This window comes from Ranitomeya variabilis, chromosome 2, assembly GCF_051348905.1.
Source record: "Ranitomeya variabilis isolate aRanVar5 chromosome 2, aRanVar5.hap1, whole genome shotgun sequence".
In the NCBI taxonomy this organism is placed as follows: Eukaryota; Metazoa; Chordata; class Amphibia; order Anura; family Dendrobatidae; genus Ranitomeya; species Ranitomeya variabilis.
Genome location: NC_135233.1, coordinates 731,415,544 through 731,442,608, shown reverse-complemented (window position 1 = coordinate 731,442,608; position 27,065 = coordinate 731,415,544).

Below are 27,065 nucleotides of genomic sequence, written 5' to 3'. Positions count from 1 at the left end.
CTCTTGCGAGAGCTGCCATATACTGTATGTGTCCCAGAGGTGCGGGGCAGGATTTCATATAAACTTTTGATTTTTATTTGAGCCAGAAAGGCTGTTTTTCTGTGACCAATTTTGTTTTTTGGTTTATGATGCAATAAACCACCCAGAGACTTTAACCACACGTGTGCCTGTGTCTACCTCGAAGGGCAGCTAAGTGAACAACCTTCCCCAAGAGGTGTTTTGGATGCAAGCAACATTCCAGGAAAATGGGTATCAGCAATGGATAAACCGTATGTCCTTGGTGAAGGCGGCTACAGGATTGGAGCAGCGGTCAGACAAAATGGAGGAGCTAATCAAGCACCTGATTTTGAGCCAACAGCAGCAGCACCAGGTGCAACAGGAGACAAATAAACTCTTAATACAGGGAATCCGCCCCTCCCCCACATCAATGATAACTGATGTGAGTTATGACTCCTGCGTCTGGAAAGTGGTAAGGCGAGCCATGCAAAATATGAATCCAGGGGATGATGTGAAGGCATTTTTGACTGTGTTCGAGCAGGTGGCAGAGCATGAGAAGCTACCACCAGAGCAGTGGGCAGAGGTACTGGCACCTTATTTGACTGGTGAGCTCCAGAAGACCTATTATGTTTTGACATTACAGGATACCCAGGAATATGCCAAGTTGAAAACGTAGATATTGGCATGCTCAGGAGTCACTATGTCTGTCAGAACCCAAAGGGTTCATCACTGGGCGTATTATGGTGATAAACCTCTCCGCTTACAAATGTTTGACTTATTGCACTTGGTCCAGAAATGGTTGCAGCCACAGTCCTCCACTCCAGCCCAGATAGTGGAACGGTTGGTTATGGACAGGTTTATTCACTACGCCCCAGGCTCGTGCAGACTTGGGTTACCCAGGAAGACCCCTAGAATGCAGATGACCTGGTGGGCCTCGTAGAAAGGTTGCAACAACCGGAAACAGACACATTGTGAACAACATACCCTTAGAAATATCTAGACTGATCTAGGTTTCTTCCACTTATCCTATTGGTTAGCTTACACTGTTGAATCTCAAATCACTCCTCATTCCTGCTATGTTACATCAATTGCCAACTAAGGCTGAAAAAGTGTGTAAACAAAATGATGGAAGACATGAAAGACGGATTTTTTTTTTGCTAATTGTGCCAGAATTCTGAAGCTCACAGCTGGCAAATCTCCACCATTTTTGTTTGCTGGGTGAAACTACCAAAGTTCCAAATTGAGGAACCTGAGGCAATGTAGGGAAATCATCCCAATGCTTTCTTGAAATTTCAGCAGGCCAGTTCTGAAACTTTTGGCTCCTGGGTGCATACACTATACAATTACCACCCAAGTCCTACCTCAATTATTCCCTTAATGCAGATGTAAGGGGGTGACAGAGGCCGTCATATGCCTCCCCTTCTTTGAACAGTGCTCACATTAAAGACATATGGTTTCATAGAATGTATTAATGTTAATGTATTCATTTATTGCTATTGTAATGTGTATGTACATTGTTATCGTTGTTTGATGTTATTATATTGTGATGTATTTTACATTTACTTGGCATAGGGTTAGGGAAAGATATAGAAGATAGATTATAATAGTGGGGCATACTAGAGAAAGAAGAGTATTAGAATGAGCATAGTTAGCATAAGGGGTTTTCCAGACTGGGAGGAGTTACAGATGGGTGTAGTGCAGAGCAGTGGGATATAGTGGAGAGACTTCCTGTTTTGTAGAGAAGAGCCTGGGCGACCATGCCCAGGGCAAGGTGAAGTGATCCCACAGTGAGCAAGGCAGAGATTGCCAGAACGGGACAGGGATTGTCCAGTGAGGTAGAGATTGCCAGAAAGAGGCAGAGATTGCCAGGATGAGGCAGAGATTACTGGGAGCGACAGAGATTGTCGGCACAGGCAGAGATTGCCGGGAAGGACAGAGATTGTCGGGACAGGCAGAATTTGCCGAGAGCAACAGAGATTGTCAGGACAGGCTGAGTGTTGTGAATTAGACTTTTTTGGCTCCCTCTTGTGGTCACTGGTGATATGACTCTGGGATTGTCTTTCTCAGTTTGGCACCCACCTGGGTCGTTAGTCCAGGGGTGTTGCTATATAAGCTTCCTGGATTCTCAGTCCAGTGCCTGGCAGCGTTGTAATCAGATCCTTTCTGTTTGCTCCTGTCTGCTGGTCCGGGTCCTTGCAAAATTAAGCTAAGTCGTGCTTCCTTGTTTTTTGGTTATTTGTATGGCTCTTATTTTCTGTCCAGCTTGTACTAAATGTGATTCCTGATTTTGCTGGAAGCTCTAGGGGGCTGGTATTCTCCCCCCGGGCCGTTAGACGGTTCGGGGGTTCTTGAATATCCAGCGTGGAAATTTTGATAGGGTTTTTGCTGACCGTATAAGTCATCTTACTATATTCTGCTATTAGTCAGTGGGCCTCTCTTTGCTAAATATCTAGTTCATTCTTACGTTTGTCTTTTCTCCTTACCTCACCGTTATTATTTGTGGGGGGCTTGTATCCAACTTTTGGGGTCTTTTTTCTGGAGGCAAGAAAGGTCTATCTTTTCCCTTCTAGGGTTAGTTAGTTCTCCGGCTGGCGCGAGACGTCTAGAACCAACGTAGGCACGTTTCCCGGCTGCTGCTATTTGTGGTGCTAGGATTAGATATACGGTTAGCCCAGTTACCACTGCCCTATGAGCTGGTTTTTTATGTTTGCAGACTTGGTATGTACTTTTGAGACCCTCTGCCATTGGGGTCATAACAGTATGCCAGGCCAAAGTTGAATGTTTAATGCATTGCAGAAGTGGGATAATAAGAAAGGAAATTCTGAGGTTTTTTTTTCTTTTTTCCTCTCTTTGTTCCTCCCCTTTACCTCTGAGTGGCTTGTGCTTGCTGCAGACATGAATGTCCAGACCTTGATTACAAGTGTGGATCAGCTTGCTGCTCGTGTGCAGGGCATACAAGATTTTGTTACCAGTAGTCCAATGTCTGAACCTAAAATACCTATTCCTGAACTGTTCTCTGGAGACCGATTCAAGTTTAGGAATTTCAGGAATAATTGTAAATTGTTTCTATCTCTGAGACCCCGTTCATCTGGAGACTCAGCTCAGCAAGTTAAAATTGTTATCTCTTTCTTACGGGGTGACCCTCAGGATTGGGCCTTCTCGCTAGCGTCAGGAGATCCGGCATTGGCAAATATTGATGCGTTTTTTCTGGCGCTCGGATTGCTTTACGAGGAACCCAATCTTGAAATTCAGGCAGAAAAAGCCTTGCTGGCTATTTCTCAGGGCCAGGATGAAGCTGAAGTGTATTGCCAAAAATTTCGGAAATGGTCCGTGCTTACTCAGTGGAATGAGTGTGCTCTGGCCGCAAATTTCAGAAATGGCCTTTCTGAAGCCATTAAGAATGTGATGGTGGGTTTCTCCATTCCTACAAGTCTGAATGATTCCATGGCGCTGGCTATTCAAATTGACCGGCGTTTGCGGGAGCGCAAAACTGCTAATCCTCTGGTGGTGTTGTCTGAACAAACACCTGATTTAATGCAATGTGATAGAATTCAGACTAGAAATGAACGGAAAAATCATAGACGTCAGAATGGGTTGTGTTTTTACTGTGGTGATTCTACACATGTTATATCAGCATGCTCTAAACGCCTAACAAGGGTTGTTAGCCCTGTCGCCATTGGTAATTTGCAACCTAAATTTATTTTGTCTGTGACTTTAATTTGCTCATTGTCTTCCTACCCTGTTATGGCGTTTGTGGATTCAGGTGCTGCCCTGAGTCTTATGGATCTGTCATTTGCCAAGCGCTGTGGTTTTGTTCTTGAGCCTTTGGTAAATCCTATCCCTCTTAGAGGTATTGATGCTACACCATTGGCGGAAAATAAACCGCAGTTTTGGACACAGGTAACCATGTGCATGACTCCTGAACATCGGGAGGTGATTCGTTTTCTTGTTCTGCATAAAATGCATGATTTGGTCGTTTTGGGTCTGCCATGGTTACAGACCCATAATCCAGTCTTGGATTGGAAGGCAATGTCTGTGTCAAGTAGGGGCTGTTAGGGAATTCATGGTGATTCCCCGCCGGTGTCTATTGCTTCCTCTACTCCTTCGGAAGTTCCTGAGTATTTGTCTGATTATCAGGATGTATTCAGCGAGTCCAGGTCCAGTGCTCTGCCTCCTCATAGGGACTGTGACTGCGCCATAGATTTGATTCCAGGTAGTAAATTTCCTAAGGGAAGACTATTTAATCTGTCTGTACCTGAGCATACCGCAATGCGTTCGTATATCAAGGAGTCTCTGGAGAAGGGGCATATCCGTCCATCCTCTTCCCCTCTTGGTGCGGGATTCTTTTTTGTGGCCAAGAAGGACGGATCTTTGAGACCTTTTATTGACTATCGGCTTCTGAATAAAATCACTGTTAAATTTCAGTATCCTTTGCCTCTGTTGTCAGACTTGTTTGCCCGGATTAAAGGTGCCAAGTGGTTCACCAAGATAGATCTTCGTGGTGCGAACAACCTTGTGCGCATTAAGCAGGGAGATGAATGGAAAACTGCATTTAATACGCCCGAAGGTCATTTTGAGTACTTGGTGATGCCTTTTGGGCTCTCTAATGCTCCTTCAGTGTTTCAGTCCTTTATGCATGATATTTTCCGGAAGTATCTGGATAAATTTATGATTGTTTATCTGGATGATATTCTGTTTTTTTCTGATGATTGGGACTCGCATGTAGAGCAGGTCAGGATGGTATTTCAGGTTTTGCGTGAGCATGCTTTGTTTGTTAAGGGCTCAAAGTGTCTCTTTGGAGTACAGAAGGTTCCCTTTTTGGGGTTTATTTTTTCCCCTTCTGCGGTGGAGATGGACCCAGTCAAGGTCCGAGCTATTCATAATTGGACTCAGCCCACGTCAGTTAAAAGTCTTCAGAAGTTCTTGGGTTTTGCTAACTTCTACCGTCGTTTTATCGCTAATTTTTCTAGCGTTGTTAAACCTTTGACGGATATGACCAAGAAAGGTTCTGATGTTGCTAACTGGGCTCCTGCAGCCGTGGAAGCTTTCCAAGAGTTGAAGCGCCGGTTTACTTCGGCGCCTGTTTTGTGCCAGCCTGATGTCTCACTGCCCTTTCAGGTTGAAGTGGATGCTTCTGAGATTGGGGCAGGGGCCGTTTTGTCGCAGAGAGGCCCTGGTTGCTCTGTAATGAGACCATGTGCCTTTTTCTCTAGGAAGTTTTCGCCTGCTGAGCGGAATTATGATGTTGGCAATCGGGAGTTGTTGGCCATGAAGTGGGCATTTGAGGAGTGGCGTCATTGGCTCGAGGGTGCTAAGCTTCGTGTGGTGGTCTTGACTGATCACAAAAATCTGATGTATCTCGAGTCTGCTAAACGCCTGAATCCTAGACAGGCCCGCTGGTCATTGTTTTTCTCCCGTTTTGACTTTGTGGTCTCGTATTTACCAGGTTCAAAGAATGTGAAGGCTGATGCTCTTTCAAGGAGCTTTGTGCCTGACTCTCCTGGAGTCGTAGAACCAGTTGGTATTCTTAAAGAGGGAGTTATCTTGTCAGCCATTTCTCCGGATTTGCGACGTGTGTTGCAGAGATTTCAGGCTGGTAGACCTGACTCTTGTCCACCTGACAGACTGTTTGTTCCTGATAAGTGGACCAGCAGAGTCATTTCCGAGGTTCATTCCTCGGTGTTGGCAGGGCATCCGGGAATTTTTGGCACCAGAGATCTGGTGGCTAGGTCCTTTTGGTGGCCTTCCTTGTCACGGGATGTGCGGTCATTTGTGCAGTCCTGTGGGACTTGTGCTCGAGCTAAGCCTTGCTGTTCTCGTGCCAGCGGGTTGCTCTTGCCCTTGCCTGTCCCAAAGAGGCCTTGGACACACATTTCCATGGATTTCATTTCAGATCTTCCGGTGTCTCAGGGTATGTCTGTCATCTGGGTGGTATGTGATCGCTTTTCCAAGATGGTCCATTTGGTATCTTTGCCTAAGCTGCCTTCCTCTTCCGATCTGGTTCCTTTGTTCTTTCAGAATGTGGTTTGTTTACACGGCATTCCTGAGAATATTGTGTCTGACAGAGGATCCCAGTTTGTTTCCAGGTTCTGGCGATCCTTTTGTGCTAAGATGGGCATTGATTTGTCGTTTTCGTCTGCCTTTCATCCTCAGACTAATGGACAAACGGAGCGAACTAATCAGACTCTGGAGGCTTATTTGAGGTGTTTTGTTTCTGCAGATCAGGATGATTGGGTGACCTTCTTGCCGTTGGCTGAGTTTGCCCTTAATAATCGGGCTAGTTCCGCTACTTTGGTTTCGCCTTTTTTTTGCAACTCTGGTTTCCATCCCCGTTTTTCCTCGGGACATGTGGAGCCTTCTGACTGTCCTGGGGTGGATTCCGTGGTGGATAGGTTTCAGCAGATCTGGAATCATGTGGTGGACAACTTGAAGTTGTCACAGGAGAAGGCTCAGCGTTTTGCCAACCGCCGCCGCTGTGTGGGTCCCCGACTTCGTGTTGGGGATCTGGTATGGCTGTCTTCTCGATTTGTTCCTATGAAGGTCTCCTCTCCTAAATTTAAGCCTCGCTTCATCGGTCCTTACAAGATATTGGAAATCCTTAATCCTGTGTCCTTTCGCTTGGATCTTCCGGTGTCGTTTGCCATTCACAACGTGTTCCATAGGTCTTTGTTGCGGCGGTACGTTGTACCTGTGGTTCCTTCTGTTGAGCCTCCTGCTCCGGTCTTGGTTGAGGGCGAGTTGGAGTACGTGGTGGAGAAGATCTTGGATTCTCGTCTCTCCAGGCGGAGGCTTCAGTATCTGGTCAAGTGGAAGGGCTATGGTCAGGAGGATAATTCCTGGGTGGTTGCCTCTGATGTGCATGCGGCCGACTTAGTTCGTGCCTTTCACGCTGCTCATCCTGATCGCCCTGGTGGTCTTGGTGAGGGTTCGGTGACCCCTCCTTAAAGGGGGGGTACTGTTGTGAATTAGACTTTTTTGGCTCCCTCTTGTGGTCACTGGTGATATGACTCTGGGATTGTCTTTCTCAGTTTGGCACCCACCTGGGTCGTTAGTCCAGGGGTGTTGCTATATAAGCTTCCTGGATTCTCAGTCCAGTGCCTGGCAGCGTTGTAATCAGATCCTTTCTGTTTGCTCCTGTCTGCTGGTCCGGGTCCTTGCAAAATTAAGCTAAGTCGTGCTTCCTTGTTTTTTGGTTATTTGTATGGCTCTTATTTTCTGTCCAGCTTGTACTAAATGTGATTCCTGATTTTGCTGGAAGCTCTAGGGGGCTGGTATTCTCCCCCCGGGCCGTTAGACGGTTCGGGGGTTCTTGAATATCCAGCGTGGAAATTTTGATAGGGTTTTTGCTGACCGTATAAGTCATCTTACTATATTCTGCTATTAGTCAGTGGGCCTCTCTTTGCTAAATATCTAGTTCATTCTTACGTTTGTCTTTTCTCCTTACCTCACTGTTATTATTTGTGGGGGGCTTGTATCCAACTTTTGGGGTCTTTTCTCCGGAGGCAAGAAAGGTCTATCTTTTCCCTTCTAGGGTTAGTTAGTTCTCCGGCTGGCGCGAGACGTCTAGAACCAACATAGGCACGTTTCCCGGCTGCTGCTATTTGTGGTGCTAGGATTAGATATACGGTTAGCCCAGTTACCACTGCCCTATGAGCTGGTTTTTTATGTTTGCAGACTTGGTATGTACTTTTGAGACCCTCTGCCATTGGGGTCATAACAGCTGAGATTGTCAGGACAGGCAGAGATTACCAGGAGCGACAGAGATTGTCGGGACAGGCAGAGATTGCCGGGAGAGACAGAAGTTGGCAGAGAAGGGAAAAATCCAGGAATGTCATTGCATGAGAGCTGTGCTGCATCTGTAATAAGAAAGATAAACTATTAAGCATGGACATAAATTCTGGGGTAGTTTATGAGAATCGGGAATCTGGAGCCGGGATAGCTGAGGCAGAAGCAACCCCAGAATCTAAAGTGAGTGTTCTACTTTGTTTCCTTTGTGTGGCCGCCTTACACAGAGTCAAGACTCCGCACACAGGCTTTTCTGTCAATTAGAAGATGCTCCTTCCTCCTAAGTCAGATGCTGCCTGTATCTCCAACCCCAAGTGCCACAACTATTCTACAGATTCAAAAGCCACCTGTCCAATGTGATACCATGTTTATGTACAGTTCCTCCTTCTCTTGCCCTTAATTGCTAGGTAGGTCTAGCCTACCAGCGACTGAAGGCAGCCTTTTACAAGTGTTAAGGGTATGTGCACATGTTGCAGATTTGCCTGTGGAATTTTCTGTGCAGATTCTGCATCTCTTGACAGTAAATGCAGGTAAAAATACGCACGGATTCTATGCGTTTTTTATGCGTTTTTGATGCGGATTTTCATGCGTTTTTTCATGCGGATTTGTATGCATTGTTGAAAGCTAAATAAAGATGTATTATTTAACAACAACAAAAAAAGAATTGTGATGTCATTTCTTTTCCAACCTCTTCATTTACATACTAATTGAAGAATAATGTTTATGAGTTGCCCACCAGGGAAGTGGGGTACTCTGTATCGGGTCCGGTGTTTCACAGGGGAATGTCACGGTGGTGACCCGGTCCATGGCCCTGGGTGCCCATGTAAAAGGGGAAGGTCTTTAAAGGAAATAAAGTTTATGTTCGTGACACCACCTGTGGTATTCAGTCAGTGGGGACCGACGCTGCTTTAAAGGGTCCTCTGGGATGATGTTATGGCAGCTAGATGGTATGCCTTCTGTGATGGTGTGATATGCTATGTGGGTATCATTTTGTGTATATTTATATTTTACTGATTATCATGGTGTTCTCTTGTAGGATGGGTTATTTGCCAATTGATGAATTGCTGTTATTTGCCATATGATATCCGCCCCCACAGTCCTGTACTGTAATCTCTCCACAGGGTCAGTGAATAATGTTGTTTGCTAATATGCTAATAACATATTGAACTAGCTTGTTGAAACAATGAGCCCCTGCGACCCACCCCCCTAACCTGTGGATGAGAAGAGGGACTTGTAAATAGCAAGGAGGTGACACACAGATCAGTCCTGTGTTGAATGATGATGTGGACACAGCATATCAGAGAGAAAGAAGAGTATATGGACTATGTGATCCTCTGTCTGCTGGATTGTGGGACTTTTGTCCTGTTACTGAACTGCATTCGTGTTCTGGACTATTTTATCCTTTGTGTGGTGGATCGTATATGGACCTTTCGTATTTTTGCCTAAATAAAGGTCTTGAAGTTGCTCACTATTCTCTTGCTGTGTTGATTGTGTGATACCGGAGAAGGACCCCGTGACAACTGGTGGCAGCAGTGGGATCAACAGAGCGTAACCTAATGGAGAACCACCCACAGAGTGAATACAGAAATTGGACTGTATCCAGTTTACAGGAGAGAGCCAGAGACCTGGGCCTGAACTACCAGGGATTGACAAAAGAGGCCTTAATTGATCTACTGGTGGGTGCTAGCCAGAAAACCTACTCCCATATGTCTGAAGGACAAGCCCAGGAGATGAGGATCCCCATCCCAAAAAGTCAGTGGTTGGTGTGGTACAAAGAAGAGATGGCAGTTCTGGGCCCAGGAATCTTTTAGGAGTATAAGGAGGAGGCTGCCCACCGGGCACAGTGGAGACAAGAAGCAATGGAGCTGGAAAGAGGGAGTAATGCGATGTGGAGTGTAAACCCAACGATCCGGGAGCCTGTAAGAATCACCCGCACAGAGTTTAAGCCATTTGATGAGGCTTCTAGAGATGTGGAGGAGTTCTTCAAGGACTTTGAGCAGCAGTGTGCTGTGATGGAGGTGCACCACTCTGGCTGGATGCGTTTGTTAGTGGGACTCCTGAACGGTAGCATGGCGGAGGCTTACCGAACCATTGACTCACAGCGGAATCAGGATTATAACATTGTAAAGCAGACTATCCTGGATTACCAATAAATAAACTCGTGCACTGCCTTAATCTTAGCGGTGCTCAGGTACGTTCCAACACCATAACCATATGTAAATAAACCTGGCACTCAACTTTTTTATCTGGAGATATATTTTATTGTCAGCAATAGTGTTGAGCGATACCATCCGATACTTGAAAGTATCGGTATCGGATAGTATCGGCCGATACTCGAAAAGTATCGGATATCGCCGATACCGATACCCGATACCAATACAAGTCAATGGGACACCAAGTATCGGAAGGTACCCTGAGGATTCCCAGGGTCTGAAGGAGAGGAAACTCTCCTTCAGGCCCTGGGATCCATATTAATTAAACAAAGAATTAAAATAAAAAATATTGATATACTCACCTCTCCGGAGGCCCCTGCACCTCACCGCTGTTAACCGGCAGCCTTCTTTGCTTAAAATGAGCGCGTTTAGGGCCTTCCATGACGTCACGGCTTCTGATTGGTCGCGTGCCGCTCATGTGACCGCCAGGCGACCAATCACAAGCCGTGACGTCATTCTCAGGTCCTAAATTCCTAGAATTAGGAATTTAGGACCTGAGAATGACGTCACGGCTTGTGATTGGTCGCGTGGCGGTCACATGAGCGGCACGCGACCAATCAGAAGCCGTGACGTCATGGAAGGTGCTGAACGCGCTCATTTTAAGCAAAGCAGGCTGCCGGTTACTAGCAGGGCGCGTCAGAGGGTGAGTATATCCCTATTTTTTATTTTAATTCTTTATTTTTTACATGGATATGGATCCCAGGGCCTGAAGGAGAGTTTCCTCTCCTTCAGACCCTGGGAACCATACACTGGGAACTTCCGATTCCCGATACCACAAAAGTATCGGATCTCGGTATCGGAATTCCGATACCGCAAGTATCGGCCGACACCCGATACTTGCGGTATTGGAATGCTCAACACTAGTCAGCAACAAAACGTTTCGGTCCCCGCTAGTCACTAGCAGTGGACACCGCGTCGGTCACGCCACTCCTGCACGGGCTTTGCCCAGACAGCCGTACACAGACTTATGGTCTGCATCCTCATGGAAATTGTTTATCATCTGCCTATACGGGCACATCTTTCTCAAATCCTCTACTTATCACGTAACTGAGGAAGGTCCGGTTTGGGACCGAAACGTTTTGTTGCTGACAATAAAATATATCTCCAGATAAAAAAGTTGAGTGCCAGGTTTATTTACATATCCTGGATTACCATGCTTTCACCTCAGACTCATATAGGGCCAAGTTCCAAGACCACCCATGCACCATGGGGGGATCGTTTAGGATGTATGCCCATAAGATGTCCCAGGCATGTCGGAGATGGCTGGAAGCAGAAAACACCTTTACTGTGGAAGATGTTATACAGGCGTTCCTTATAGAACAATTTCTTGCCAAGTGCCTTGCAGAGGTACGGGAATGGGTCCGGGAGCGCACGCTGTGTACCATGGATAGAGCTGCAGCCCTGGCAGAGGAAGCCCTTACTATCCAACCGCAATGGAGGAGGCTTCTGGACAATGAACCATGGCCTTCTCCTACACCCCGTCCCCCTCTGATTATATCTACCCTTCCACCTAGTCGCAGGCCAATGACAATCACACTTCACAATCCTGGGCCCCAACAGTTCCGACCACGACCTGGGGGTATCACAGAGAGGAGATTTTATGGGTGTGGGCAACCTGGACATTTGCAGTCTGGATGCCCCTCAAGGTTTCGGAGGGAGCCCCACGCAGCCCCACCTCGTCCAGTGCATCTTGTGCACTCCATCCCGCCTGAGGAAGAGCTACCACCACCCCCACCAGAGTGAACCACCGACCACGGCACCATAGATATCTCTCCTGGAGTGTACAGACTCCGACCTTTGTCCATCAGAAATACAGAGCAACGGCATTGCCACCTGCAGGATGTCTTAATTGATGGATACAAAGTGTCAGGATTTACAGACATGGGGGCATTCCTGACTATCGCTGACCCCCGTGTGGTTCGATCCGAGGCAATTCACCAGGGCTCGGGAATTCTCATTGTCCTGGCGGGGGGTGTCCGCAAATATATACAACGAGCTTTGGTAAGTTTGGATTATGGTTTTGGAGAAAAACTGTGTTGGATTCAAGTTATAGGAGGACTTCCTGCAGATATCCTCCTTGGAAATGACATTGTGGAGTTATAAGTCCGTGGGCCTCTCACTCTTCTGAAAGAACAATTGGAGGGAGATATCGCCGATACCGGAATGCCCATCATTCCCTACGTTCTAGAGTTCAGACACTGTCTCGCCCAACTAGCTACCTTGGCTAATGAACATCAGTGAATGGCTCAGTCCCGTCAAAAAGTCTGGTATGACCATAAAGCCAGGACCATAAAGCCAGCCTGGAATTTATGGACAAATGCTCATGATTATTGCAACCCCTGCCACTGTACAAGGAACTATAAACTATTGAGCAATGTGGACTAAAGTGAGAAGGCCAGAGGTCTGTGTAGACCTTATAGCATGCTCACTTATTATGAGGGGGAAGAGGTTGTGATGATGTGATATGCTATGTGGGTATCATTTTGTGTATATGTATAGTTTACTGAATATCATGGTGTTCTCTTGTAGGATGAGTTATTTGCCAATTGATGAATTGCTGTTATTTGCCATCTGATATCAGCCCCCACAGTCCTGTACTGTTATCTCTCCACAGGGTCAGTGAATAATGTTGTTTGCTAATATGCTAATGACATATTGAACTAGCTTGTTGAAACAATGAGCCCCTGCGACCCACCCCCCTAACCTGTGAATGAGGAGAGGGACTTGTAAATAGCAGGGAGGTGACACACAGATCAGTCCTGTGTGGAATGATGATGTGGACACAGCATATCAGAGAGAAAGAAGAGTATATGGACTATGTGATCCTCTGTCTGCTGGATTGTGGGACTTTTGTCCTGTTACTGAACTGCATTCGTGTTCTGGACTATTTTATCCTTTGTGTTGTGGATCGTATATGGACCTTTCGTATTTTTGTCTAAATAAAGGTCTTGGAGTTGCTCACTATTCTCTTGCTCTGTTGATTGTGTGATACCGGAGAAGGACCCCGTGACACCTTTCCACAGGTGAAGTATATCCCCAGGGCTCCCGGTGTGTAGATGGAAGATGGTGAATGGCGCAGTAAGGAACGAGGACACAGGTTTGCAGTCTCTTTACCTTGTTTACTGAAGACTTCAGGCAGCCACAGTCCAGGGCACCAGATCACAGGGCAGGCAAGATCCGGTTGGCTTGGAGGCAAGTTAGGAGTCCCCTTATCCAGGTAGAAATCAAAGCCTTCTTCTAGCACCATGGTGTTGTAGTCCCTTACTGCCTATGGCTTCAGATAAGGTCCTCACAGATGTTCTCTCTCTGTCCCCCATGAAGGATAGGACATAACCCGTATGACTGGTGACTTGAGCCTGTTTACGGGGACTCTAGCATGCCCTGGGCTGTAAGGGTGTCACCGTGCCTCCTGGGTATTAAGCCGGACAGGTAACTTGGAGTTCAGCTGTCCTGCCGGTCTCTGATGTAAGTCGTAGAGGCCCTTACAACCTCGGTGTCTGGCTACCGGTCTCTGCGCCACAGAAGGAGGCAGCCTGCTCGTAGCTGGTGTCCCACTGGTATCCTCTCATGTGCTTCGCTCTCCTACATGCTCACTGCAATGTATTCGGCTTTCTGTATGTCTCTTTCCAGGAACTGCTGCACTGTGGCTACACAGATCCGTACACCCTCTTCTGCCTCAGACTGCTCCAGTCTGTTTCCTGGCAAGAACTCACTAACTCTCCCTACAAACTACCATATATATGGGGAGTCACCTAGTAAATAGGATCAAAAGTTCCCCCTGGTGGCCTGGAGTGTGAATGTGTTGCATGCTTGTGTTTACCTGGTGACAGTTATCCAAACTTAACATCACTCTTCCCGTGGAGAAAGCAATGCTACTGTGACGACCAGGACCCTGGGGCGCCACATTTACGCACACAGATAGATAGATAATAGATAGATCTATAGATAATAGATAGATAGATAGATCTATATATACATCTATAGATAGATCTATAGATAGATAGATGATAGATAGATAGATAGATAGATAATAGATAGATCTATAGATAATAGATAGATAGATAGATCTATAGATAGATGATAAATCTATAGATAGATAGATAATAGATCGATGATAGATCAATAGATCTATAGATAGAGAGATAGATAATAGATGATAGATACTAGATAGATAGATGATAGATCGATAGATAGATAAAGATTGATAGATCTATAGATAGATAGATTGATAGATAGATATATCTATAGATAGATGGATAGAAAGATAATACCAAGCCCAATGTTTAGTAATAAACATAATAAAATGGTACATAAAGAGTTAAACAAAGACACACACAAAATCTGCGTTAATAGGCCGGGGTCACACTTGCGAGAAACTCGCACGAGTCTCAGCTACATAGAAATACATGCAGCCGCACGCTCCGGTCCCGAGTGCAGGTGGCAGTGCCGGGTATTGATGTGAGAGACTCCTGCGAGATTCTCGCAAGTGTGACCCCGACCTTAAATGCAATATCTGTTTAATTTAAAGAAAAAATGGCATGGGCTCCCATGCAATTTTCTGTGCCAGAGAGGGAAAGCCAGAGTCTGAGGGCCGATGTTTATAGCCTAGGAAGAGGTTAATACCTATTGATCTTCCCAGGCTATCAATATCAGCCCACAGCTGTATATTTAGCCTTTACTGGCTATTAAAATAGGGGGTCCCCCTATAAGTATTAGCCAGAAAAGGCTATGCAGATACCGTGTTTCCCCGATAGTAAGACACCCCCGATAGTAAGACGTAGTGGGGTTTTTAGCGGGGCGGCTAATGTAAGACGCACCCCAAAAGTAAGACATAGTACTGTACGTTGGAAAAATATAAGCCGTACCGGTACCTTTTGCTGCATTAACTGCGGGATGCGGACGATTCAGCTATGTCTTCACTGGTAACCAGGGTAAACATCGGGTTACTAAGCGCAGGGCCGCACTTAGTAACCCGATGTTTACCCTGGTTACCAGTGTAAATGTAAAAAAAAAAAAAGTGAGGTGTCATATCTTGTTTTTTCCAGAGGTGATTTTGGAGTTTTTGGGCTGTCGGGACAGAATACAGTGGCTCTTCCTTTGCCTTTTGGTGTTTTTAATCCTTCAGAAAGATACTGTTGACTTCCATCTCCAAGTTCTAATCGTCGCTTCGCCGGAGGGCGCCCCAGTGCAGGCTGCAGTAGGCGGCGCCGTGGTTGGCGCAGGAGGCGGCGGATACCTGCTCGTCCTGTCCTCCCCCGGCCCGGTGCACCATCCCCCGCACGGACTGTGCGCTCCGGAGCAGCAAGCAGCGGCCAGCTTCATCTACTCCACCCCGCATGGACCAGCCGCCAGAGCCGGCCTATTGCAGCCTGCACTGGGGCGCCCTCCGGCGAAGCGACGATTAGAACTTGGAGATGGAAGTCAACAGTATCTTTCTGAAGGATTAAAAACACCAAAAGGCAAAGGAAGAGCCACTGTATTCTGTCCCGACAGCCCAAAAACGCCAAAATCACCTCTGGAAAAAACAAGATATGACACCTCACTTTTTTTTTTTACATTTACACTGGTAACCAGGGTAAACATCGGGTTACTAAGCGCGGCCCTGCACTTAGTAACCCGATGTTTACCCTGGTTACCAGGGGACTTCGCATAGTTGGTCGCTGGAGAGCTGTCTGTGTGACAGCTCTGCAGTGACCACACAGGTTTTTTTCCCATGTAAGACATACCCCGAAAGTAAGACATAGTGGGACTTTTGAGTGGTAAAAGAATGTAAGAAACTGTCTTACTTTCGGGGAAACACGGTAGCTGCGGGCTGATATTCATAGCCTAGGAAGGGACCATGGATTTTGGACACCCCAGCTACAAACACCAGCACACAGATGCACCAATTCCGGCACTTAGCCTCTCTCTTCCCACTGCCCTGTACCGGTGGCATATGGGGTAATAGGGGGTTAATGGGTTAATGTCACCTTTGTATTGTAAGGTGACATCAAGGCGGCTTAGCAATGGTGAGGAGTCAATAAGACACATATTCATTACTAATCCTATAGATGTTAAGGGTCTAAAAAAAGACACAGCCAGAATAAATTATTTTAATGAAATAAAACACTACACAGTTTTGTCATCTTTATTGTTCTGCCAATCCATGTGATGCCCTCGATCTCCTGTAAAAAAAAAATAATAAACCAACACAAATACTCCCTGATCCGACACAGTCCATTTAATAACGAGTGTCCCACAACGATCTCCCCATGGAGCAGTCACATCAGGAGATGTGACCACTGTACAGGGCCTCCACTGACACACTGGCAGGAGACAATGGCTCCTGCAGTGTTATCACTGAGGGTTCAATGGGCTCTCACTTTACGACACTGCTGTGTGAGAATTTTCCCACGCAGTGGTGCCACAAGTGACAGTATGAACTCTGCTGAACTCGGCGGAGGGATACAGTGCGGAGGATTACCGATTTGCCAATTACCATCTGCCGATGTGATTGCTCTCCATGGGAGAGCGTCGTGGGAGACTCATTATTAAATGGATTATGTTGGATCAGGGTGTATACTGTTGGTTTATTATTTTTTATTTTTTATCAGGTGATCAAGGGCTTTGGGGACTAGTTGATTGGTGAGTATGTACTATATGTTGTATGTACTGTATGTATATATACAGTATGTGTTTTGTTTTTTTTACACAGTGGTCGGATGATGGGACTACTGCTGTCCCATCATCCGGCTAGCTATCACTGTAGCAGGCATAGCCGGATGGGACTAGTAGACCCATCGGACGATGCCTGCCTACACACACACACAGATACAAGCAAACACCCGCACACAGACACGCACATCTTCTCTGTACAGTCTCCGCCAGGGCCGGACTGGCCATCGGGCACTTCTGGCAAATGCCAGAAGGGCTGGTGCCAGGAGTGGGCTGCTGCCGCTATCAGCGGTGCCAGGGCCGACTCCCCCCCCAGCGCCGACACCCCCCCTCCACCAATCGCCCACCCGCCCCGCATTCAACTATACCGGTACAGTTGAATGCAATGATGGATGAGAGAGCGTCCGCTGTCGATCCCTCTCCCATCATTCCCCGCTCTGCCTCTGACACTGCGGGTGAACGATGACGTCATATCATCGCGCACCTGCTTTGTGGCCGGGCAGACTGCAGCTGCTGAGACCGGAGCCGGGAGCAGCGCGGGGCACAAGGAGAGGTGAGGAGAGTGTTTTTTTTTTTTTGTTTTTTTTTTAAATATAGCAATGAGTGATAACTGGATTGTGGGGCTATGGGGGGGCTGTATTACATTCTATGGGGGCTGTGTTGTATTACATTCTATGGGGCTGGCTGCATTACATTCTATGGGGGCTGTGCTGCATTACATTCTATGGGGTCAGGCTGCATTACATTCTATGGGGCTGTGCTGCATTACATTCAATGGGGTCAGGCTGCATTACATTCTATGGGGGTTGGCTGCATTACATTCTATGGGGGCTGTGCTGCATTACATTCTATGGGGGCTGGCTGCATTACATTCTATGGGGGCTGTGCTGCATTACATTCTATGGGGGCGGTGCTGCATTATTCTATGGGGTCAGGCTGCATTACATTCTATGGGGCTGTGCTGCATTACATTCAATGGGGTCAGGCTGCATTACGTTTTATGGGGTTGGCTGCATTACATTCTATGGGGTCAGGCTGTATTACATTCTATGGGGGGATTTATTACATTCTATGGGGGCTGTGCTGCATTACATTCTATGGGGTCAGGCTGTAATACATTCTATGGAGGCTGGCTGGATTACATTCTATGGGGCTGGCTGCATTACATTCTATTGGGGCTGGCTGCATTACATTCTATGGGGTCAGGCTGTAATACATTCTATGGAGGCTGGCTGGATTACATTCTATGGGGGCTGGGTGCATTACATTCTATGGGGGCTGGCTGCATTACATTCTATGGGGGCTGGCTGTATTACATTCTATGGGGGCTGTGCTGCATTACATTCTATTGGGGCTGGCTGTATTACATTCTATGGGGGCTGGCTGCATCACATTCTATGGGGCTGGCTGCATTACATTCTATTGGGGGGCTTTATTACATTCTATGGGGGCTGGCTGCATTACATTCTATGGGGTCTGGCTACATTACATTCTATGAGGGCTGTGCTGTATTACATTCTGTTGGGGCTGCATTACATTCTATGGGGCTGACTGCATTACATTCTATGGGGGCTGGCTGCATTACATTCTATGGGGGCTGGCGGCATTACATTCTATGGGAGCTGTGCTGTATTACATTCTATGGGGGCTGTGCTGTATTACATTTTATGGGGGCTGGGCTGTATTACATTATATGGGGGCTGGGCTGTATTACATTCTATGGGGGGCTGTATTACATTCTATGGGGGGGCTGTATTACATTCTATGGGGGCTACATTATATTCCATGGGGGGTTGTATTATATTCTGTGGGGAGGTGGGCTGTATTATACTCTATAGGGTGCTGTATTATATTCTATGGGGTGCTGTATTATATTCTATGGGGGCAGTATTATATTCTATGGGGGCTGTACTACATTCTATGGGGGGCTGTATTACATTCTCTGGGGGCTACATTATATTCTATGGGGGCTGTATTATATTCTATGAGGGGTGACTGCATCATACTCTATGAGGGGGCTACATTACATTCTATGGGGAGCTGCATTATACTATATGAGAAGGACTGCATTGTATTCTATGGAGGGGCTACATTATATTCTATGGGGGGCTGCATTATGCTCTTTGAGGGGGCTACCATATATATGCAGGGGCTGCATTATACCATATGAAGGGGCTGCATTATATTCTCTGGGGGGTTACATTATATTCAGGGGGCTACAATATATTCTGTCGGGTGGCTGCATTATACTCTGGAGTGGCATCATTATACTATATGTGGGCTGCATTATACTGTATCGAGGACTATGCGGAATACATTATACTATATGGAGAACTATGGGGTGCATTATACTGTGGGAAGTGAATTGTACTACATGGATGACAATGGCGGTGCATTATACTATATGGAACACTATGAGGAGTGTATTATACTATTTGGAGGACTGTGGCAGTACATTATACTATATGGAGCACTGAGTAGTGTATTATACTATATGGAGGACTGAGGAGTGTATTATACTATATGGAGGACTGAGGAGTATTATACTATATGGAGGACTGAGGTGAACATTATAATATATGGAGGACTATGGGGTGTATTATACTAAACAAGCAAAATGCTGCCTATTCATCGAGTGATTGGATTGTTTATGTGGGAGCAGAAATCCTTGTTCTCAGCAGCACATCGCCGGTGTAAACTGTAGATGTGTGCTGCTGATAACATGATACTGTATGCGGACAGATTGATGTAATTGTGATTGTTCTGTTCCCTTCATTCTTTCTCAGTTGGTGTAAAGAGGCCGGGAAACGAGCGGATGACTTCAGTATTGTCAGTCACACTTGTTTAGCGGCCTGAGATCAGCGCATGTAAATACAACAGAAATGCTTTGCAGGGAGATGAGGCAAGGATGATGACAGTTGTTAGCACTCAGCGCCTGGGAATAGCGCTAACTCTACTGCTTTTACCAGCCGCCAAAGCATTTAATTCTGGTATGTGTAATGATTTTCAGAGTTGATGTCAGCTGCTATCAATCCCTGGTGTAAGTAATGGAGAGGTGTCTATCAGACACCCCCACTACTAGCCCAGACCTGGCGAGACCCAGGGACTCTGAAGAGCGGTGACGGTAGTAACAATACCGCTCTTCACAGTCGCCGAGCTCAGCGCAAGACCCGGAATATTTGATGAGCGATGACGTTACTGATGTCACCGCTCTTCAGAGTCACCGGGTCTCGTGCTGCGCAGCGGAACCAAAAGTGGCTGTAGGCAAAGTTTATGGAGCATCAGAATGTGCTTCTATAGCCTTTGGTCGTCTTATCCCTTCATTATCTACGAGATCCAGTTATGTAGGTAAAGTAGCGGCTTTTCTTGGTACTGCAACTAAAAGCAATAAATAGGACTGAGCTGTAATGCTGGATACAGCTGTGATTATATGTTATACAGTCGTGTTACACTCCCCTCACTTCTTGTAACCTACAAGTGTACAAAGATATTATACAGTCACCATGTGACAAGTGGGCCTGTGTAACTTCAAATGCCAGGGCTGAATTTTAGTCCCAGTCTGGCCCTGGTCTCCGCACACACTCCACCCACACACTCTTATTCCTCCCGATCTGCAGCGTTTCTCGCACTCAACTTCGCAGCAAAACCACAGATTTTTTTAAACATGTGGTTTTGCTGCAGATTTGCCTGACGCAATGTTAGTCAATGGTTGCAGAACCTCAGCAGATCCACAAAAAGAATTGACATGCTGCAGAAAATAAAACGCTGTAAATACAATCGCTTTTTTTTTTTTTCCGCAACATGTGCACACCAAATGTCAATTTCCCATTGACTAACATTGCTTGTGCACTACAATGCAGATTTGATGCAATTCTGCGTGTCCAAAAATGCTGCGGAACGCATCAAAATCTGCAACGTGTGCACATAGCCTTAGAGTATACTTTAGATTTGGTACATTCAAAAAAGTTCCTTTTTTTTCTCATTAGTGTACACCCCATCTTGGCTGAAAAAAAAACAGAAACGTAGTAATTTTTGCAAATTTATTAAAAAATAAAAAACTGAAATATCACATGCTCATAAGTGTTAGGTGTCAAGTTCCCACCGCTGCACGGGGGGAATCTTGAACCACGTCCTCTGCGGTCTCTCATTCTTCCTTAGCCACGGAGGAGCCTGCTCAGCAGAGGCATCTGACTCAAGCTGATACTGTGCGTATGGTTACTGCTGCTGTCCCAGGGTCAGCCATTGTAACCGGCATTGATCAGCGTCGAGCAGACGCTCCAGGGACTAAGTCCTGCTTTTCATCTACTGAGCATGCCCATGGGATGACCTCTCATTGGAGGCTGGAGGTCACATGCTCAGGTCCTGTAGCAGCTCTGATTGGACCACTGGGAATGTCCCAGAAGGCTGCATCTATAAAAGGTTTGCATGGCCGCTCAGCCATGCTCTAGTATAAATCTAATATTGTGTGTGTGTGTGTGCGCGCGCACGTATGTTATCTGGTGAAAGCTCTTAATGAACCCTTCCCTAGTGTTGTGGTTTGTGGTTCAGTGTTTGGAGCTGACTAGCAATTCAGCATAAGAGCAAGAAATACTGCGTCATTTCAGCAGCATTCACCAGTGCGGCGCCGTGCACAACTAGTGTGCTTTCCAGGCCCTAGTTAAGGTGGTTAATGGCATCCACCAGAGCAGCGATGGACTCACCTAGTGCATTGCATCTATTAGCATTTAGTTTTCCCCCTGGCACCGCAGTTGCGGCGCCGAGCGCTAGTGGGTCTAGAGGGGCTCTAACCCTATGTCGTTGGGGTAGAGCCCTGTGACCTAACACTAGCGTTCACTCTGCGGTATTGAGGCCCTGTGATGCAACAGGGTTCGCCTCCTTAAATACCGGGTGAAGCTAACCCGTGTGTGTTCAAATTATATCGCCATAGACTGTCCGACAATACTGAGCAGCAGGTGTCATCTCTGCACAGTGGACCCCGGGTTGCGAAAGCACCTTATATCTTCCTTAATATTATTTGGTGCGTTCCGCCAGCCCTAACAATAAGTATTCAGACCCTTTGCTCAGCATTGATTAGAAGCACCCTTTTGAGCTAGAACAGCCATAAATCTTCTTGGGAATGATGCAACAAGTTTTTCACACCTGGATTTTGGGATCCTCTGCCATTCTTCCTTGCAGATCCTCTCCAGTTCCGTCAGGTTGGATGGTGAACGTTGGTGGATAGCCCTTTTCAGGTCTCTGCAGAGATGATCAATTGGGTTTAGGTCAGGGCTCTGGCTGCAACAGTCCATAATGGTCGCAGAGTTTTTCTGAAGCCACTCCTTTGTTATTTTAGCTGTGTGCTTAGGGTCATTGTCTTGTTGGAAGGTGAACCTTTGGCTAGTCTGAGCTCCAGAGCACTCTGAAATGCTACGTTCACATTAGCGGCGGGCGCCGCAGCGGCGCCGCATGCGTCATGCGCCCCTATATTTAACATGGGGGCGCATGGACATGCGTCGCACTTGCGTTTTGCGCCGCATGCGTCGCTGCGGCGCCCGCGTCCGGGCGCAGAGGACGCAGCAAGTTGCATTTTTGCTGCGTCCAAAATCAATTAAAAAAAGGATGCATGCGGCGCAAAACGCAGCGTTGTGCATGCGTTTTGCTGCGTTTTTGTTTGCGTTGTGCGCTGCGGCGCCGACGCTGCGGCGCACAACGCAAATGTGAACGTAGCAAAAGACGTTTTCATCCAGGATATCTCTGTACTTGGCCACATTCGTGTTTCCTTCAGCGACAACCAGTCGTCCTGTCCCTGCAGCTGAAAAACACCCCATAGCATGATGCTGCCATCACCATGTTGCACTGTTGGGATTGTATTGGGCAGGTGATGAGCAGTGCCTGGTTTTCTCCACACATACCGCTTAGAATTATCACCAAAAAGGTCTATTTGTGTCTCTTCACACCAGAGAATTTTATTTCTCATAGTCTGGGAGTCCTTCATGTGTTTTTTTTTCACAAACTCTATGTGGGATTTCATATGTTTTGCACTGAGGAGAGGCTTCTGTCGGGCCACTCTGCCATAAAGACCCGACTGGTGGAGGTCTGCAGTAATAGTTGACTTTGTGGAACTTTCTCCCATCTCCCTACTGCATCTCTGGAGCTCAGCCACAGTGATCTTGGGGTTCTTTTTTAACTCTCTCGCCAAGGCTCTTCTCCCACGATTGCTCAGTTTGGCTTGACGGCAAGGTCTTGGAAGACTTCTGGTGGTCCCAAACTTCTTCCTTTTAAGGATTATGGAGGCCACTGTGCTCTTAGGAACCTTGAGTACTGCAGAAATTCTGTTGTGACCTTGGCCAGATCTGTGCTTCACCACAATTCTGTCTCTGAGCTCCTTGGCCAGTTTCTTTGACCTCATGATTCTCATTTGGTCTGACATGCACTGTGAGCTGTGAGGTCTTATATAGACAGGTGTGTGCCTTTCCAAATCAAGTCCTATAAGATTAATTAAACACAGCTGGACTCCAATGAAGGAGTAGAACCATCTCAATTAGGATCACAAGGAAATGGACAGCATGTGACTTAAATATGAGTGTCTGAGCAAAATGTCAGAATACTTATGAACATGTGATATTCCAGTTTTTCTTTTTTATTAAACTAGTTGGCCCGTACAAAATTTTCGTACATTGCTTGTTGGGGGCGCAGGCAATTTCAGGAAAATCAAACTGGTCAAATGTAAATGTATTTAATGAGATGATGAACACAGAGAGGTATGTGTGTCACTGATATATATATATATATATATATATATATATATATATATATATATATATATATATATTTATTTTTTTTTCACAAATATTTGAGCCCATGGATCCATTATATGTCCAGTTTGCAAGCCGGCGAGAAAATCTCACCATACGGATGTCACACGGATGCTTACATGCGCGAAAATCGCATCCTCGCACTGCACACGGATGATATACGGATCACTGTTCAGGGAACATTTCTGCGATTGTCGTCTGTGTAAAACGGACCGATTTTTTTTTTTTTTTTTTTTTTTATATACGTTGTTTGACTCTTGCCTAAAGGAGATCCCCCAACATTAACCCCTTCACCCCCGGAGCTTTTTCCGTTTTTCCGTTTTCGTTTTTCGCTCCCCTCCTTCCCAGAGCCATAACTTTTTTATTTTTCCGTCAATTTGGCCATGTGAGGGCTTATTTTTTGCGGGACGAGTTGTACTTTTGAACGACATCATTGGTTTTAGCATGTCGTGTACTAGAAAACGGGAAAAAAATTCCAAGTGCAGTGAAATTGCAAAAAAAGTGCAATCCCACACTTGTTTTTTGCTTGCCTATTTTGCTAGGTTCACTAAATGCTAAAACTGACCTGCCATTATGATTCTCCAGGTCACTACGAGTTCATAGACACCTAACATGACTAGGTTATTTTTCACCTAAGTGGTGAAAAAAAATTCCAAACTTTGCAAAAAACAAAACAAAACAAAATTGCGCCATTTTCCGATACTCGTAGCGTCTCCATTTTTCGTGATCTGGGGTCAGGTGAGGGCTTATTTTTTGCGTGCCGAGCTGGCGTTTTTAATGATATCATTTTGGTGTAGATACGTTCTTTTGATCGCCCGTTATTGCATTTTAATGCAATGTCGTGGCGACCAAAAAAACGTAAATCTGGCGTTTCGAATTTTTTTCTCATTACGCCATTTAGCGATCAGGTTAATGCTTTTTTTTATTGATAGATCGGGCGATTCTGAACGCGGCGATACCAAATATGTGTAGGTTGGGTTTTTTTTTTATTGATTTATTTTGATTGGGGCGAAAGGGGGGTGATTTAAACTTTTATATATTTTTTTTTTTTTTCACATTTTTAAAAACTTTTTTTTTTACTTTTGCCATGCTTCTATAGCCTCCATGGGAGGCTAGAAGCAGGCACAGCCCGATCGGCTCTGCTACATAACAGCGATCATCAGATCGCTGTTATGTAGCTAAAATGCAGGTGTGCTGTGAGCGCCGACCACAGGGGGGCGCTCACAGCCACCGGCAATCAGTAACCATAGAGGTCTCAAGGACCTCTATGGTTACAATGGAGGAGCATCGCCGACCCCCGATCATGTGACGGGGGTCGGCGATGCGCTCATATCCGGCCGCACGGCCGGATGCGGTAGTTAAATGCCGCTGTCTGCGTTTGACAGCGGCATTTAACTAGTTAATAGCGGCGGGTGATCGCGATTTCACCCGCCGCTATTGCGCGCACATGTCAGCTGTAAAAAACAGCTGACATGTCGCGACTTTGATGTGCGCTCACCACCGGAGCGCACATCAAAGCGGGGGTCCCGACATGTGACGTACTATTCCGTCACATGTCGGGAAGGGGTTAAGCATAATGGTATTTTACTTACTGATCAGAAGGGGTCTGATTGTCAGGACCTTGCAAAGAACAGGGGCAGCAGCATTTTTTTCCCCTCCACAGCAGCACTGCCATCTGTCTGCAGTGTAGGGAAGTGCAACACAGCCCTATGTATGTGAACAGGGCAGCTCCCTGTACAGCAGTGCCACTTTGACAGTAAACATGATGAAGGAGAATTGACCACATAACTGAGCATATTTACGCCATTGTATAATAATTGGGAATATCTCTTTAAAAAAAAGTAATATCTGCAGATTATTTTACCTTTTTTTTCCCTACGGTTGGATTTATTTTTTTTTTAATTTTTGCAAGGTTGTTTCCACCAATCTCTCCCATCGGGAAACAATGTGCAGTTATGTCTGAGTTATGTCAACGCTGCGGTTTTTTTACTTGGAACCAGAGGTGACTCCAGGTCACCAATAAGCTGCAACCTAAGGCCGGCATCACACTGGCGAGTTTTTGGAACATATGAGCGCAGAAAATACACCCGTATAATACGCATAACACACGGCCCAATGATTCTCTATGGCCCAGCTCCTATCAGCCGTATTTTACGGATCCGTATTATACGGTCTTCTACGGCCGTACAAAATCGCAGCATGCTGCGTTTGTCACCGTATTGCGCAAAAAAATCGCCAATGAAAGTCTATGGGGCGAGAAAAATATGGATTACACACGGACCAGCAGTGTGACTTGTGAGAAATACGCAGCAGTGTTCTATAGAAAAGCCGGTAATTCAATTGCCGGCTTTTCATTTCTCCTTCACAAACCCGACATGATATGAGACATGGTTTACATACAGTAAACCATCTCATATCCCTTTTTTTTTTGCATATTCCACACTACTAATGTTAGTAGTGTGTATGTGCAAAATTTGGGCGCTGTAGCTTGTAAAGGGTTAAATCGCGGAAAAAATTGGCGTGGGCTCCGGCGCAATTTTCTCCACCAGAGTGGTAAAGCCAGTGACTGAGGGCAGATATTAATAGCCAGGAGAGGGTCCATGGTTATTGCCCCCCCCGTGGCTAAAAACATCTGCCCCCAGCCACCCCAGAAAAGGCACATCTGGAAGATGCGCCTATTCTGGCACTTGGCCACTCTCTTCCCACTCCCTTGTAGCGGTGGGATATGGGGTAATGAAGGGTTAATGTCACCTTGCTATTGTAAGGTAACATTAAGCCAGATTAATAATGGAGAGGCGTCAATTATGACACCTATCCATTATTAATCCAATAGTACTAAATGGTTAATAAAACACACACACACATTATTTACAAGTATTTTAATGAAATAAAGACACAGGTTGTTGTAAGATTTTATTATACTGGTAATCCACCTGAAGACCCTCGTTCTGTAACAAAGGAAAAATAAAAAAACAACAATATCTCATACCTTCCGTCGCTCAGGTCAAGTCCCACGAAGTAAATCCATCTGAAGGGGTTAAATCATTTTACAGCCAGGAGCTCAGATAAAGCAGTGCTCGTGCCTGTAAAAACCCCGTGGAATGAATGGAAAGCAGGGTGACCTGTAGTTACCTTGAGTCACGGTGAGGCGCCCTCTGTTGGATGTCCTCATATGAACTCGAGCGTGGGAACTTTTACCAGGCTCCAGTTCATGAGGACATCCAACAGAGGGCGCATCACCGCAACTCAAGGTAACTACAGGTCATTCCCCTGCAATCCATTCATTCCCGGGGGTTTTACAGGCACGAGCCACGAGAAAATTGCGTGGGAGCCCACGCCAATTTTTTCCGCCATTTAACCCTTTATTTTACAAGCTAGAGTGCCCACATTTTGCACATACACACTACTATCATTAGTAGTGTGGAATATGCAAAAAAAAAAAGGGATATGAGATGGTTTACTGTATGTAAACCATGTCTCATATCCTGTCGGGTTTGGGAAGGAGAAAGAAAAAGCCGGCAATTGAATTACCGGGTTTTCACATATCTCGCGCTGAATTAAATATAAGTACAGAATATATATATATATATATATATATATATATATATATATATATATATAT